This window comes from Xenopus tropicalis, chromosome 7 (assembly GCF_000004195.4).
Source record: "Xenopus tropicalis strain Nigerian chromosome 7, UCB_Xtro_10.0, whole genome shotgun sequence".
Classification (NCBI taxonomy): domain Eukaryota; kingdom Metazoa; phylum Chordata; class Amphibia; order Anura; family Pipidae; genus Xenopus; species Xenopus tropicalis.
This window is the reverse complement of record NC_030683.2, coordinates 23,524,922-23,536,607: the sequence shown is the minus strand read 5'-3', so window position 1 is coordinate 23,536,607 and position 11,686 is coordinate 23,524,922.

The window sequence follows — 11,686 nt, the reverse complement described above, 5'->3', positions numbered from 1 at the left end:
AATCTCCCTGTCTGTCACAGCCCTTAACTGTGTACGTAGCTGTATAAAGCAAATAATATCAGGTACGTCACCAAGGGGGCATAAATAAAAGTGCTTGTCTATAAAACTCATGCTAGATGTAGAATTATACATTGGTGTGCTTGCATTCAGCATTGACTGTCAGACCTTTTACGTTCAAGCCCTGACTAGAGATGCAACCCCTTAGCTTATAACAAGACTAGTGATAGGTGTATCAGTAAATATGATTCGCCCAAAATTTTAGGAATTGCATCAAGTCAGGCTTTCAAGTGTTTGTAGGAGAGCAAACAGGCACTTACTGCAAATTTTATCCTAACTGGCATTGAGTTTGAGCTTCCACATATGGAAAACCACTATTCTGTACTATCTAATTTACACTGCCCTTTCTTGGCATGTAGGAACCAATGTGAAAATTGCTTGCTTATTATCTAACTGTACTAACTCAATTAAAGTTGGATGCCAATTGGTTACTGTACCTTGGGCAATTTTGAATGTAGCAAGCTGCAGTGGGCCAAGGGCAATGTGAGAGCAATATGGAACTACATGGGACGGAAGACAAGAGGCAGTGAGGATGTAAATAAGAAATAGTGAACAACTGAGTGAAAGATTGTTGTGAAAAGATCATGAGGTTTATAAGACTGGCAGATTCACGTGTATACAGGTTATATAATCAGGCTGACTGGGAAGAGAGTTGTGGCCCTACTATTATTATAGCATCCATCAACAGATGATGACTCTTTTACTCTATTTGTGGCCAGGTTAACTAGCTATAGTGACAAATTATGTACAGTTTTAGAACAAGTTCTTGTTCTACAATTGTTCTACTTTCTCCAATTTCTGAAAGTTGACTTTTCCACCCTTTGGATTCTTAGACACCATTGGTCATTATTTAACTGATCTTTACCCTTCTTACACGTTCCATGTCAAGTAAGGCAGCTGAGCAGTGGAAGTGTAGCTAGGCAAGAGTGCTTCTATTTCTCCCTAGGTAAGAAGAGCTCTTTTAACTAAAGCTGCCACCCTAGGCACAGGCCCGCGGGTGTCTATATGTAAATAAGCCCCTGAGGATAACACAGGGTTACAGCTTACCATGTTCACCCATTTAATGATTATGAAACAGGTTTGACCATATGAATATACAGGTATGAGAATCCATTATGCAGAAACCTATTATCCAGAAAGTTCCAAATTATGGGAAGACCATCTCCCTTAGATTCTGTTTTAGTCAAATAATTTTTTAGAAATGATTTTTTTTTTCTCTGTAATAATAAAACAGTACCTTGTACTTGATCCCTTATTAAAGGCAACACCATCCTATTGGTTGTATTTGATGTTTTTCAATACACTTAAGATCTGGAGATCCAAATTACAGGCTAGATCCCCAGGTCCCGAGCATTCTAGACAACAGGTCCCATACCTTTACACAGATTAAATCAGCCTTTTGGTAAACCGTTTTATAACAAATTATTTGTTAAAGAGCAGTAAAAAAAAAAAAAAAAAGAAATGTTCCTATAAAAAAAGAAGCAAAAAATATCTTCATAGCTTTTTCCTCTAAACAGCTGTGTTTCATATTTTATGTATGATGATTTTTGTAGCCCCATCTGCTGTCTATTTCTGGAAGTGATTGGAAAAGAAATGAATGATTCACAGAACTGACTGCTCCTAACTTGTACGCCTCTTTGTTTAATGTAACCTCTTTGCTGCTGGAAGTTGATCAAGTGCAGCCTGGGATTTGCAAACACAAGCTTTAGGAGCACTGTAATGTATGCTTGATTTGTTTTTATGTATCTGCAGGATGAGTATGTGAAGTATTGTAGAATGTACGTGTTTTGTATCAGTTAGGGCTGATGTGCCACACGGAGAAACCGTTTGAAGGATAAGGGAAATCTTTAGGCCAGGGGCACACAGAGCATCATATGCTTTCCTTCCTCTCCTGTAGCTCCATTGACATGGTTTTGGCCTGTGTAGAGCTACATGGGGCAGATATTGGCTTGAAAATGCATACTTTCATGTTTCCCACACCCATATCCACTCCATGTAGCTCCATACAGGCCAAAACCATGTCTGTCAATGGAGCTACAGGAGGGGTGCATGACAGTGGATCTGCTTTCCTTTGCCTGGGTAAAAACCGCAGGTGTGGGAAACTGTATGATCTGCTCCATGTGCCCCTGGGCTGGCCATACATAGATAGATTTAAGCTGCCGATTCGGGCCCTACAGACTGATCTATCTGTGTATAGGGGCCTTTCGATGGGTCTACCTTTCTGATATCTGGCCAAACATTGCGCAGATGTCAATTGGGCTGGTTTAAAAGTATGTGTATGGGGCCCTCCGATTGGGCCTACCCAACTAACGTTTGGTCAAGGTTTAGGATTAGGCAGGTTTTATTTTTTTTATCAGATCAAGGACTGCATTTGCTCAATGATGTGGCCCTCGCTCCAACAGTTCATATTCCCGTCGCCAAACAAGTGGATGTTATAGTGAAATGCCATAGGTTAGGCTATATTGAAATTAAGAGGCTAATGTAACAAATGTTGCAAACGTTGTCTATCCTATAGCAAATTATATAATATTTACTGGTTATTTGTATAGTTACATTATCCTCAAATTATCGTTGGGACCATAGAGCTCTTCCGTCACTTTTTCAAGTTCCACTGGGGCAGGTACTGATGTGAATGATGCATAATCTCTGTAAAGATCTGTAGAACATATTGACGATATAAAATAAAGAATAATAAATGATAAGGGTTACCATTTTCATCAATACACTGCAGTGACAGAGTATAATATGAGGAATGTGAGCATTTTTAGTACATGAAACATTCAAGCTTCTATCAAAAGTACATTAAAGGGAAGGCTAGAACAAACTTCATGAAACATCCTTTTCTTTTCCGTGCCAGTATGGCGGAGCTGTCTCTGTTATCTGCAGTGTGAATCTTTCTATTATGTCTAATCACTGAGCATGTATCTCCAGCCAGTTGGTAAACAAGGAATCCCTGCGGCATCAACACAACTGCCAACCTATGGTTGAGCCATTTGGAGTTCCTGAAGAGAAGATGTTGATTCTTCCAAGAGACTAAACATAATCTCAACAGGATGCCCCAAGTTACCATCATGCAAGTTTGGGGACCTAGAATAGTTTGTGTCTCTGAAGTGTTTTTTTTGATTCTCCTTAATGTAATACATCAAGGAATTACTTGGGTTTCTCAAGGTTGCTTGTGAAAAATATAAAATTCTCAAGTTATCCCCAAATCTATGGTGTTTTTTTCTAATTCTAATGCACATATCCCATATTATGTTTCAACATACTTATTAAGAGATTGGTGTTTGGGGTTACCGTAATAACAAAGAAGCACTTTACATGTCCAACATTCATAAACTACTTCGGACTGAAAACGCTAAATGGACTCTTCTCTGGACAAGTTTCTCTTGCAGAAATCTAGGGAATCTTGGTAATATTCTACATTTAGCAGGAAAATCTGGGGCCTTCATCCAACTATATGTTTGGTTCCATCCCCTGCCACCAGTGCAGCTCATATATTACCTTTCCTTTTCTTATGAACTGGAGGGCTCACATATTGCATCATAAAATTAAAAGGCTGTCAAGGCTCCTCCATGCATAAAATTGAAATGGCTCCCTAAAGTAGTCCCAGCTGTCCTCCATTAATGGTGGCCCTGTATGGAGTGTTTTTCAGTCTTATTTGGCAGAAACATATTTTTTCAAACATGATCAGTATTTAACTCCCCCTGTGTAATATAACACCACATGGCGTTTACATGGCCATTTTTACCATAACAATGCTTTGACTTGCTCTGAGAACCTGAGATCTTAAGTGATATTACAAACATTCCCTTGTTCTACTCTAGCTAGAAGATATCTATGGTGTGCCCTCATGTTAGATTACCTAAAGGATTTTTTTTTGCCTTTCTACACATTTTGACAAACATACATGCACTCACTTTATAGATAAGGAAGCTCCATTCTTTTAGGCAATGCAAGGGTAAAAGCCTTGATGGTATCGTGAAGCTGGAAGGCTTCTAGGATCATGCCGAAGTCAGAAGACTTCCTCCTCTGGTCAGCACATAAGCGTTGTCACAGCTGAGGGTTATGGGTTTTGGTTGTCTGCTATAAGTGTCCATCCATGCGTGGCTGGCATGGCTAGTTGTGCATTATGGTTGCTCTTATTTGGCAAGCATTCCTACGTGTGGTAATGTTATCATTTTTTTGAGTTAATGCTGTTATATGAATTGTTTGTAATTAACCTGAAAGGCCAAACCAAACAGCCTGATGCTTTTTCATTCAAGAACTTTATGCAGGTTGCAATTTGTGTACAGTTGTGTATATGTTCTTCCCATGTTTGTGTGGGTTTCCTCCTGGTGCTCCAGTTTCTTTCCACATTCTAAAAATATGCTAGTTAATAGGGTGAAATCCACCCCAGTATGTGTATATGTGTACATGGGGGGATTTGCATGTTCCACTTGGGTACAGATTAATGTCACGTCTGTAAAAGACGGCATAATTTGTTGTATATGAGTTTTGCAGACTCTTATTTGGCCAACCGAACCAAAAGTTAACAGGACTGATGTTTAAAACTCAAAACAAAGTAGAAACTAACATTTCTGAATTGAAATTCTAATGGTTATCTCTGAATCTAAGGAAAAAGGAAGACTAAGAATATAAAGAAAAGAAAGCATTGCACTGTACTACAGGTGCGTCCTTTTCTCTCCTTACGGGCATACAAACAGGCTAGGAGTTATGGATTTTGATGCTATGTAAAGGATCCCTTAATCAGTCACTCAGTCACATTATACATAGAAGAGATTTCATATCAAAGAGAGATTCTTCCCTGAAGTTTCCCTCTTTGTGTAACTTAGGAGCTCGGGGCAATTCTGCGTATGCCAAACAATAGGTCAGAAGATGAAGAAACCAGAATTCACTGATCTTAACATACATCTGGCAGTTTATATGTCAGTACTGTTTTTGAGTGTTTTCTTAAGTAAGGTTCTATAGCAAGAACAAAATGGTGAACAGGTACATTGGCAGTTAGGTCTAAAGACAAGTACAGAATATTTTCCATTTGTTGTCCTGGTCATCTAAATTCCACGTGAATACAACTAATCAGATATGTGCTAGAGCCTTCTGGTTATTTAACATAAGTGTATATACTGTGTGAGGACAAAGTGTGGTAACTAGGTATTGGATTATCACAAGGTTGATCACAAATAAAGAGAATATGCCCCTTCACTAAAAATCAACTTATTTTACCTTCATTAAAGGACAATGAAAGGTTAATATCAATTAAAAGTAAGTCTAAAGGCATTCTTTATAAGTACTTACTGCATATCTAAATTCCCAGATCCCTGCTTGCTTCTCTGAGATATGGTGCTGGCAGCCTACAGCAGTGTGAAGCCTACAGTGACATCACTGAAATCTCTCTCCCCTTCCTGTAGGTGCCAGCGGCAGCCTTCCTATTCTCTGAGCATGTGTGTAACTTGATCCTGTCTCCTGTTCTGAGCTACACATACCCACCAGCCAATCAGAAGCGGATCTGGCAGAGGGGAGGGGGGGAGGGAATGAAAGACATGTGCAGTATGAAGCAAGGAGGGGAAGGAAGGGAGAATACCTTTTTAGAGATGGCTGCCTGTTCTAGAAAATGTGAAGTAAGTGTGACTGAGTAAATATTTGATTAGGTGAGCCAAAAGTGTGGCGTTTTTACTAAACAATAGGAGGACTATTGGGCAGTATGCTTTTTACATTTTGACTTGCATTCTCCTTTAAGAGAAAGGAGCTGCCATATCATTTACCTTGGTTAATGTAAATCTAAAACAGAATTATCTTTAATCATGATTAGACTTACTGAGCTTTTAATGATGTAGGCCGAGGCCAGGCCATGCACTATAGTAAGAGCAATGTATGGATATAAATAAAATCATAAAGAAAGGAAATGTTCTCAGTATCTAATAATCTATCCCTTGTTTGTTTATATCTGTTTATGAGGGAAATAAACAAGTAACATATACAGTAACTGGCTGTTTGTTATTATTTTACATACATAACTGTTATACCCAACAAAACACATTCCAGTCTGGCTAGAATTAAAGTGCAGGGCCTTTATTGTGCAGTGCCATAGATAATGGCAATAATAATAGTTACATAGTTACATAGGGTTGAAAAAAGACCATTGTCCATCAAGTTCAACCCATCCGAGTAAACCCAGCACACAACCTATACTAACCAATCTATACACTCACATACATAAACTATATATATACAACCAGTAATACTAACTGTAGATATTAGTATCACAATAGCCTTGGATATTCTTATAAGTCTTTTGCATTATAGGCATTATTTTACTTAGTTTATCTAATGTGCTTCAGTGGGGAACGCTCTAGACAGCACAACTTAGTTGTTGTGGGGTATGAGATGGGGTCTCAAACTTGGCTAGTAAAAGGTGGTCAGTTTGGGAAGAGCGGCTCCATTTTTTTTCGTGTTTACATACAAGAAGGTTAATTGGCTCCTGATAAAACTGACCTCAGCCAATATGAAAAACCTTAGACTGTAAGGGGCTGATTTACTAATCCACAAATCCGAATCCCGAATGGGAAAAAATCGGATTGGAAACTAACATTTTGCGACTTTTTCGTATTTTTTGCGATTTTTTTCGTCACCGTTGCGACTTTTTCGTAGCCGTTATGACTTGCGCGAATTGTTGTGACTTTTTCACAGCCATTATGACTTTCGTGAATTGTTGCGACTTTTGCATAGCCATTAAGACTTTCGCGAATTGCCACGACTTTTTCGTATTGAGTGCTCGAAAAATTAGCGCCAATTCGCGGAAAAGTCGCAAAATACTGATCATTACGAGAAAAAAAAACGCATTTGAACGCTTTTCGGACGTTCGTGGATTAGTAAATGTGCCCCTAAGTGTCACTGGGGCAAGGAATAATAGTCCCTGAAAAGCACTTCGGAATATATTGGAACTACATAAATAATATAAAAAGAGGTGGTATTGCAAATTACATTTTTGGAGCATTTTTACAGTAATTGACCCTGTATGTATGTACATCCAGAAAGTATAACTTTATTTTTTGACATTAAACAAAAAATTGGATTTATCAAAATGCATGTCAGTGGAGGAGCTCAACAATTTTTTTTTTTTTAAATATAACTCTGGATTTAGATTGTAAGGATCCAGCATCACTCCAAGGTTATTTGTGGCATAAATGGCCCCCGCAATGGCAGAGTGCCAGGTAGGTATTAGCCAGTTCAGAGTGCAGTGTTGGCACAAAATAAAATCTTTAACCAGTTGAGGCCAAATATATTGCTTTTGCATAGAAAGGACACAATCATTCTTTAGCACAATCCATCACATGCTCATTGACCTCATGATGGTAATCTTAATATACTCTATATTCCTTCAGTCAGCATTATTCTAATTCAATTTCATGTTAACTGGCATTCCTTAAGCTAAAGCTAGCTGTCAATGAGTAAAGCTATACAATGACTGGTCTTGGTATAATTGATTGATTTGCCCTCTAGCAACTGCTACTAGATATTGTGCAATTCACCTATGCACTTAAAGCCAAATTTCTCTGACATTGCCGACCAACCCCAACTCTACTGGATCTGATCCTTACATAGAATTAAAGCACCCATACACTTTCGAGTTGGACAATGAATTCATACACATGTTATTGTTCATTTAGATTGTTGAAATAGGCAGATCTGGCCTTACATTTCCATTTAAAGGTGATTGCTGGGGGCAAAGAGAAAAAGATATTCACTGTGAAATAATATTTTGCAAACTAAAATTGCTCAAAGTTGTCAAAAATGATTCCATACTTCTAGCTTGTGCTACTCTTAAATACAGGTATGGGACCTGTTATCCACAGTGCTTGGGACCTGAGGGGTGTAATTTGGTTTCCAATACCCAATAGGATTGTTTTGCCTCCAATAAGGGGTAATTATATCTTAGTCGGCATCAAGTACAGGTACTGTTTTATTATTACAGAGAAAAGGGAATCATTTAACCATTAAATAAACCCAATAGGGCTGTTCTGCCCCCAATAAGGGGTAATTATATCTTAGTTGGGATCAAGTACAAGTACTGTTTTATTATTACAGAGAAAAGGGAATCATTTAACCATTAAATAAACCCAATAGGACTGTTCTGCCCCCAATAAGGGGTAATTATATCCTAGTTGGGATCAAGTACAGGTATAGGATCCGTTATCCGGAAACTGATTATCCAGAAAGTTCCGAATTAAGGAAAGGCCATCTCCCATAGACTCCATTATAAGCAAATGATTCTAATTTTTAGAAATGATTCCTTTTTCTCTGTAATAATAAAACAGTACCTTGTACTTGATCCCAACTAAGATATAATTACCCCTTATTGGGGGCAGAACAGCCCTATTGGGTTTATTTAATGGTTAAATGAATCCCTTTTCTCTGTAATAATAAAACAGTACCTGTACTTGATCCCAACTAAGATATAATTACCCCTTATTGGGGGCAGAACAGCCCTATTGGGTTTATTTAATGGTTAAATGATTCCCTTTTCTCTGTAATAATAAAACAGTACCTGTACTTGATCCCAACTAAGATGTAATTAATCCTTATTGGATGTAAAACAATCCAGTTGGATATATTTAATGTTTAAATAATTTTTTTTAGTAAACTTAAAGCATGGAGATCCAAACTATGGAAAGACCCCTTATCCAGAAGACCGCAGGTCCCAAGCATTCTGGATAACAGATCCCATACCTGTACAAGTTACTGTTTTTAAATAGGAAATACATTTTCAAAAGGTGATTTTTTGATTACAATAGAATCTATGGGAGATGGGCTTGGCATAATGTGGAGCTTTCTGGATAACAGGTTTCTGGATAACAGATCCTATACCTGTGTTTAAACCAGTTGTAGCCAATGTTAGTTAGATTAGTCACAAATATTGTTACAATGAAAGTTCAGTGAAGCATTTGGTTTTTTATGTGTATCCAATATTTCAAGGAAAAAGGGTACTCTGTAAGGCAAGGCAATTACATGTGGTAATGCACCTACAGAGCTGGCAGTTTCTATGAAGTAGGAAAAAAAAAAGAACGCAGGGTTGAATGGCCCAATAGAGACCTTCCATTGACAATTCCTTCTGTATATATCTCAATGCCATAGACAAAGATATATAGAGGAGAGAAAATGAAAATACAGTAGAACAGAACTGTAGCTGGAAAAGAGATTGTGTGCAACTTTGGCAACCCCATTCTGATGGGATTAGGCCTTTTTAATATTTTGAAGATTGCTTTATGATCCTGTTGACCTGCTATTAGCGAAAGCTTAGCTTTCAACAAAGGTAATTAAATTATAAAATCACAGCAGAGATCTTCAAACCTCTCATAAAAGAGAAATTAAACAAAACAAAAAAAAAAACAGCTGAAATAAAAAAAAAAGAAAGCGTTGAAGGCCTCTATCCAAGCAATAATGTTTCCCTCACGTTAATTACTTTTAAATAGGAGGAATACTATTTTGGTATCATTTATATGCCTTCAAAAGTACTTTCCAGTTTATCATACCTGTCAAAAGCCAGAGCATCACAGGCTAATACTTTATTAAGGAATAAAATCATTAGGGAACGGCTGATCCCATTTAAGTACATTGGAAAGAATGTAGGACTAATTAAAAAGCATATTTTTTACATTATTAATTTCCAGGTTTTACAATTAATAAATGCGAATTGACAGGCCTACTGTCTTTACATGTATGTTTCCCACCACCACTCCTCCGACCGTGGAAGGTTTCAAATCTTAATAAACCGTATACATGATAATCTAAAGGCAAAAAAACCCCCTCTTTCTTTATTTTTCTGTGATACAAAGCCAAGTCTTTCTAATGGAACAAATGAATATTACTTGCACCCAAACCAAGAGCGCTCTGCGTGTGTGTGTGCGGCGCTATTAAAGTATTTTAGACAAGTTATAAAATATGGTTTTTAAATGATATTATGATTTGCAAACACTAAAATATAATTGCAGCGCAGTTCGGAGAGGGAAAGCATCTAATCTTTATTGTGTAAGACAAAGTGATAAAATATTTTACAGCCAAAAGCTCATTTTGCATCTGGAAAATTGTGTAAACTGACGGGGGGAAAAAAAAAATCTCATTAGAAATAGGGCTATTTTTAATATTCTTAGAAGAACGCTTTTTTTTTCCGCCCCCCCCCCCCCTCATTCTCATTGTTTATTAAATTGAGCAATTGTGCAAATGTCTTGACAATCTATTTAAATAAGGGCATAAAATACCAGGGCTCTATAATTAGACCCAAACATTCATATTAGTTCCAACATTTTCGATTATAAATGGCTCAAAAGACAATGATGTAAAAGGTTTTGTGTGCATGTATAAATGGGGTAACACATTTGTCATTGTGCGGTACTTTGGGTGTTATATTACTTAAAACTTTTTTTGGCACACACTGAAACATTATGCAGTGTAAGCAGAACACAGCACACTTTTTTCTTCTTTTTTTTTTACAGGGGGAATTCTAATAAAAAATGTAGCGAACCTTTTCTTTTCCAAATGTGCTTACAATTACCCCTCTGTATTTTTTATTGTCTTTATCACTAACCACAAAAATCACACTGGAGGCAGGGTTTAACTGCCGAGGCTTTTCCACATATAAATATTGGGAAATTACATTTGTACAAACTGCAGGGCTTTGTAAATGCTGGCTGGATTGCCTCCAACACAAATTAATCAGGATAAAGTTGCTCTATGTTCAACATGAGCATAGTTTATTTTCTTAACGTATTAATTTGTCATCAGCTTCCATGCTTCAGTGTGACTCATTTAGATGGCTCTGAGAGCAGATAGACACCGAGATCTGTGTGCTGTACTTTGCAGTGGCAGGAATTAGAAGGGGCCATTTAAATGGGATAGGCAATGCTTTGGAGGATACGTGAGGTTTCAGATGAGACCATCTTTTCAACTCACGTTAATTTAATTTTCGCAGAGATGTTTGGAGAAAGGAAAATATGTCGCCTGTGCTCTCTTAATGTGCTTTATGATATGAATTGCTTATGGAAGCAATTTCTTCTTTTGCATATGTTATTTAGAGATTATTATGCAATATATATGTATATTTAATATAATAAAGTATATATATGTGGCATAATAATCTTTAGATAATATATGTATTTTTTTAATCATGGTTTAGTACAAGTTAGGACTAATTGATTAGGATGCTACTATTCAATTCATTTAAAAAAAAAAAAAAAAATGTTGATATTTTAGAAATCTGCTCTAGAATGTTCATGATGGATGGCACCCTTTATTTTATAAGAAAAAAAGTGGATTATGTGAAAGACAGCAATTCGCCTTGGTAAGCAAATGGTTAAATATCACTTGGATCACTCTAAATTTATTGGACAGGTATGGGATCTGTTATTCGGAAACCTGCTATCCGGAAAGCTTTGAATAACGTAAGGCCATCTCCCATAGACTTTATTTTAATTAAATAATTGAAAATTTAAAAACATATTCCCTTTTCTCTGTAATAATAAAACAGTACCTTGTTCTTAACCCAACTAAGATATAATTACCCCTTATTGGGGGCAGAACAGCCCTATTGGGTTTATTTAATGGTTAAATGATTCCCTTTTCTCTGTAATAATAA